The following is a 6,942-nucleotide window of genomic DNA, read 5'->3' on the forward strand; positions in this document are numbered from 1 at the left end:
GCCAAGGAATTTTAGTACTTGAACAAAAATATGTAACTTCCACCCAGAAGATGATAAACACATTCCTATCATAGTAAAACATTCTGTTGTGCCCATTTCTAGTAAATATCTAACTCAAAAGTGACTACTTTCTGAATACTATCACCGCAGATTAGCTTTGTTTATTCTTAGACTCTGTATAGATGCAATCACATAGCAAGTATTTATGTGTATGTGTCTGACTTCCCTCACCCCCACAAAAAAAAAAAGAAAAAGAAAAAAAGTGTTTGAGATTCACTGTATGCTGTGGCTACAACATTCCTTTATCCTCCTTTTAATGGCTATAGGGTCTTTTGATTGTGATATCTGTATTTTTTACTCCTACCAGTATGAACAGTCTTACCATGACTTTATTCATTTTGTTAATCTCATCAATATCAATGTTTAAAGTGATTTAAAAAACATATTCCTCTGGGGCACTCGGGTGGCTCAGTGTGTTAAGCGTCTGACTCCTGATTTTGGCTCAGGTCATGATGTCACGGCTCCTGGGATAGGGATCAGGCTCTGAGCTGACAGCACAGGTTCAGCTCATGTGCTTTCTTTCTTTCTCTCAAAATAAATAAATAAGCATTTAAAAATAAATAAATACAAATAAAAAAGTGTTTCTCTATTTTTATGTATGGATTTTCACCCCTTTTTTATGATAACCTCCCTTAAAGTTTAATCTGCTTTTCTGTCCCTACCTTCTCATTTTGGGAGTCTAGGTAATTATTTTCTAATATAAGGTATTTATATTAAAAATTGCTATCAATACTACAAATTGCCATAATTGAAGATTACTATAACCCAAAAATAAATGTTATACTTTCCTTTTCATTCAATTCAAAATATTTCCTGAATTCTCTCATTTTTTCAGTGGTTTGTTACAAACGTGTTTTTAAATTTTCACACATTTATAAATCTTACCAATGCCTTATTTGCTGACTTCTGATTTCATAACATCATCACTATAAAACATGTTTTATGTTTTTAGTTATTTGATATTGATTGAGCCTTTTCTCATGGTCCAGTCTACTGACTATTTTGATAAATATTTCCATGTACAACTAGAAAGAATATTCCATATCTGGGAGCAGCACTCTCTCCGTATCACTAGACCAGACTGGTAGATAGGGTTGTTCAAGTGTTCTGTGTCTAAGTTTGTGTCAACTTGTTTTAAAGTATACCAAGATAATAGAATATCCACCATTCTAGATTTCCCTAGACTTTTTGACAAGTTTTATTCACAGGTTTTTGACTATCCACAAATAAGTAATGATAGGATTGTGTTCTTGGTAAACCAGATAGTTCCTAATCTTTCACTCTGCTGTATCCATATTTAGCTCTGATAATACTGTTTTTAAATTTGCTTTATCTGATATTAATACTTCATGTTTTTATGTTCCCTACTTGCATAGTATATCTTTTTCATGCTCTTATTTCATCTGTGTCATACACATGTACACTCACGTACACAAATATATTTATATTTCTCGTGCACTTCATCCTTCTTGCATATCTAAACTTTCATGTAGTATGATTTCCAGTCAACTTCATGAATTCTTTTAGCATATCTTTTTTGGGTGGGTCGACTAGAGACTAAATTATACTTATTTTGTATGTAAAACTACTTTCCCTTCTTTTTGGAATTTTTAAAATTAATAAATCAGTTTTTATTTAAAAAACAATAAAAATGGTTGCAGAAAGAATGACAACCAAGTATCCCCAAAATGCCCCCACAATACCCACAATCCCCCCCTATGATTAACACACTGTTAATAATATTAGTGTTATACATTTGTTATAAGTGAAGAGCCCGTGCCAGCACACTTATAATCTAATGCCCACAGTTTACATTAGAGTTCATTCTTTGTGTTGTACATACTATAGATTTTGACAGGGGTATAATGACATGTGTCCACTCTTACAGTATAATGGACAAGATTTGTCAGTGTTCTAAAAATCTCCTGTGCCCACCTATTTATTCCCACCTCCCTCCTTCCACTTACTGAAACCACTGATGTTATACTTTCTCCATGATTTCCTTTTCTAGAAGGTCATGCAGTTGAACTTATACCACATAGTCTTTCCAGATTGGCTTCTTTCATTTAGGCATTTAACATTCCACCATATCTTATTGTGACTTAATAGCTCATGGCTTTTTATCACCAAGCAATATTTCATTGTATGGATGTACAACTGTTTACTTATCCTTTCACGTACTGAAAGGTATCTTGTTTGCTTCCAAGTTTTGGCAATTATGAATAAAACTTCCATGAACATAAGTGTGTAGGCTTTTGTATAGACATAAATTTTCAACTCTTTTGTAAGCATGAAGGAGTACAACTGAAGAATCATATGTTAAGAGAATGTTTAGATTTGCAAGAAACTGCCAAAGTCTCCTATAAAATGGGTGTACTGTTTTGCATCCATACCAGCAAAAATGGATGGTTCCTATTGCTCCATAGTATCACCAATATTTGATATTATCAATATTTTGGATTTTAGTCTTTCCAATAGCTACATGTGTATGGGCATGTCACTCTATCTTAATTTGCAATTCCTTAAGGAAGTATGATGTTGAGCATGTTTTCATATGCTGACTTGTCATGTGTACACCTTCTCTGGAGACATAACTTCATATCATTTGCCCATTTATTAAGTGTATTATATATTTTTGACTTTTAAGTGTTATTTGCATATTTTGGATATCAGTCTTTTATTGGAGGGTTTCCTTCATTTTTAGGTATTTTCCATGAATATCAAATCTAAACTGTCCTTTCCTCCAGCATTTAAAAACATCCTTGATGAGAAGTCAGCCATCATTTCTCCCTCTGTGTAATGTTTTTAGCTTCCCTGTCACCACTGAGTACTTTATATCTTTTCTTTCAGCTGTTTGACTATAACATTCCCACTGTTTTATTTTCTGTTTCTACAGGAACATCACTGTGTTCCTTAGATTTTTTTAGCTTGAAGTTCTTAACCATTTTTGGAAACTCTCCTCCATGTTTCCTTAAATTGTTTAATATGTTCTATTATTTTTATCTTCACTTTTTAGGGCTCCAGTGACACTTATGTTAGGCTATTTGTTATAATTCCATACTGAGCATTTTATTTCCTTTTTTCTTGGTATTTTATTGTATAATTTTTAGTGATCTTTGTTCAAGCTCACTCAACTTTGCTTCTATTGGATCTTTTCTGCTTTCAACTTTGCTTCTATTGAATCTTTTCTGCCTTCAAGCCTACTGAATAATCTGTTTAAATTTCTGATACTTGTGTTTTATTCTAGCATTACCATTCAAACTTTTTTCATAGTTTCCATCTATCTGCTGATATTCTCTATCTCTTCAAGCATGTTGTTACCTTAGATCCTTTGACATATTATAGTCATTGCAATGTTACTTCTCTGGTTATTTCATCATTTGGGTCATTTCTGTGTTTTCTTATATTGACTATTTTAGCCCTTGTTCAAGGACTGCTTATTGTAGCTTTTTAATTTTTCTCTTAACATTTCATTTCAAACAAGGAATTTCATGTAAGACACGTCTTAAACCTATAATAATAGCATTTACAACAGAAATAAAACTCTACTTATCATCAGGTTACTGGTACTGAAATTTGAATTTAAACTTTAGTTAGACTTCATCACTGGTTTCCGATTACCTTGACAAGGCGATGAGGAGTTGGTTTTTAAATTTATTTTTAAATCTCTGAAGAGTGCTCTTTGCTTTTCAGTCCCAGTTTCAGGTTTCATTTTTCAGGAGCTCTCCCTTCACCCTGCTGTGCTGTTCAAGTGTTTAGAACAATACATTCAATAGAGGCCTGAAGTATCTCAGAGGGGTTTCCCAGGCTTGCTTCCTGCCTTCTGTGCACTGTTCTCAGTGAAGGGATGGAGTGTCACTGAGTTTTTCTCTCAGCTTTCTCACCCACCTCCAGTTGTCAAAGGATCTCTGCTAATCTCTCAGCAAAAGTCTAGAGTGCATTTGAGGGATTTATGTCTTTATTTCATTTCTCCTTACCCTCCTCCTCTCTTCACTGTGGAGCTGCAACACTTTCACTGACAGTCCTGCAAACTTTAGGGCACTTCCTTCAGCCAGCTTACTATACCCTCGGCCTTCAGCAGGTAACTGTCTATAAATGGAAAATGTTCTGTGCCTCAGGCAGGATCTCTCTTGGATCGCCTGCCTTACACCCTTTGTTAAGAAGGGTATAAATATGTACTCACTGAAGACCTGTGAGAAGAAAAATTTATTCAGTGCCTGAATGTTTTTCTCTGGCTGGGATGTCCTGAGATTCTATTGTGTCAAATCAATGCCCATTAAAAACTGGTTTTAACTTCAATGCCAATTAAAAGATGACTATATTTTAACTATATCAGCTGTTTTTTTCCACATAGCCACTTATTGTAGATTCTTGTCCTTCTAGCTATTGTGCCAAGGATGGAAATTATTTCTTATGAAGAATTCCTAAATTTCTGGTATCTAGTTGCTTTTAATTTTGTCTTGTCCTCAGCTCCCTGATGGGTTTTAAAAACCAAAAATTGCACTGCTTACCTCAGCTACTCGGCTTGCCACAGAGCAATGATCATGCGCATCCTACAATCTCAAACAGAAGCCAACGCAGATACATCATTTAAACCGGACTGTTGCTTGTTTTAGTAACTCTGCACTGCGGTTGCAGATGAGTGGATAATGGCAGTTATACAACCAGGCTTCTTTGCTTTCAGGTGTGTATCACGGTAATACACAATTATCATTCTATCACTTTGCGAGAAGACAAAATATAGTTTTTCTGTATTCCAAAAATATTTTCTGCTTTCCTGAAGTTTTGACTACATGCTCTGAAGATCCTTCCTGGATGAAAAAGTAATTCAGAATCCATTGCTCTTCTTCGAATAAGGAAAACATCAAGCCCCCTTCTAAACAAAAACAGCATTAAACAAAAGTCTTGAGTAAAAAAGACTAGTTTGGGAGACACGTTTGCTCCATTAAAGCATTAATCTTTTTAAAATGAGAGTGTTTATATTGGCTGCTCCTTAAACACCTACACATTGACTACTTATCTAGATTTGTCTACTTACAATTTCATTGTAAAATAAAAACACAAAGAATTTATCAGGGAGGTATACAGACCACAAACCTCCACAGAAGAACAGAGATTAACTTACAATGAACATCCACAATATTTGCTTTCAGAGATATAAAGGGAACCATTCTAACAGAGTGGTTATGGAAAGCCTTCTTAAGGAGATGACATTTTTATAGGGATTTTTCTCTCTTTTTGTTTATTAATGTTTTATTTTAATCAATTTCATATATTTCAAATATAGAGTTTGGTAACTATGCATAATCATGAAACCACCACAAAGATCAAAATATGAAACAGTCTTCCATCACCCTGAAGGTTTGCTGGTGTCCCTTTGCATTCAATCCTCTCCCTATACACACAGACCCAGACAACAACCTGTCCATTTTTTTTCCCACAAAATTGTGCCTTGTCTATAATTTAACATAAGTGGAATCATAATATTTTTGTGTGACTTCTTTAACATAGAATAATATTTTGGAGATTGATTCTTGTTGCCAACATTATACCTGAGTAGTATTTTATAGCCTGTTTATCTTTTTATATTCATAAGTGGATGGACATGTGGCCTGCCTCCAGATCTTGACAATTTGGGATGAAGATGCGATGAACATTTATTTAAATGTATTTCTGTGGATATATTTCCCCACTTCCGTTTGACGGATTTGTTTGAGAGAGGTTGCTTTGTCATATGGTATCCATATATTTAACTTAACAAGATAATGCTATACTTTTCTATGGACAATGCACTATTTAACTTTCCCACTAGCAATGTACTTACTCTAATTGCTACAAATCCTTTCCAACACTAGATATTGTTCTCATTTTAGTGGATATGTAGGGGTATCCACTTTTAGTATCAATATGCATCTTTCTGATGTAAAAAATGTGTCACTGAGTTTCCAAATACTGATTTTCTAGATTTTTTATTCATTTCTAATTTTATTACTTTTTGATTGGAGACTATGTTTTGAATGCTTATCAATTGACCAGACTGTATTACTCAGAATGTTACATATTTTGATAAATGTCCTGCATGTACTTAAAACAATATTCTTGCTGCTAGACAGATTATTCTATAAATAATTAGTTATTTTTGAACACCAGGTTGGTGTCCAACTCTTCTATACACTTTCTGAGTTTCTCTTCCTCTTCTATTAATTTTTAAAAGGAGGTTGAAATCATCCATTATAGCGACTTGTCTGTTTCCTTCAGTTCCATCAGATTTGCTTCATGTACTCTGAAGCTCTGTTAATAAGCAGCTGAAATTTTACAAATCTGATGTCCTAGGTATTTGATGGTTTTTCGTGCAATCGTGAATGGGATCAGTTTCTTGATTTCTCTTTCGGCTGCTTCATTTTTGGTGTATAGAAATGCAACTGATTTCTGTACATTGATTTTGTACCCTGGGACTTTACTGAATTCATAGATCAGTTCTAGAAGGCTTCTGGTGGAGTCGATCGGGTTTTCCATGTAGAGTATCATGTCTGCGAAAAGGGAAAGTTTGACTTCTTCTTTGCTGATTCTGATGCCTTTTATTTCCTTCTGTTGTCTGATTGCTGATGCGAGGACTTCCAGCACTATGTTAAACCACAATGGTGAGAGTGGGCACCCCTGTCGTGTTCCTGATCTCAGGGGGAAAGCTCTCAGTTTTTCCCCATTGAGGATAATATTGGCTGTGGGTTTTTCATAAACTGCTCTTATAATGTTTAGGTAAGTTCCTTCTATTCCGACTTTCTCAAGGGTTTTTATTAGGAAAGGGTGCTGTATTTTGTCATGTGCTTTTTCTGCATCTATCGACAGGATCATATGGTTTTTATCCTTTCTTTTGTTGATGTG

This window comes from Suricata suricatta, chromosome 7 (genome assembly GCF_006229205.1).
Source record: "Suricata suricatta isolate VVHF042 chromosome 7, meerkat_22Aug2017_6uvM2_HiC, whole genome shotgun sequence".
NCBI lineage: Eukaryota > Metazoa > Chordata > Mammalia > Carnivora > Herpestidae > Suricata > Suricata suricatta.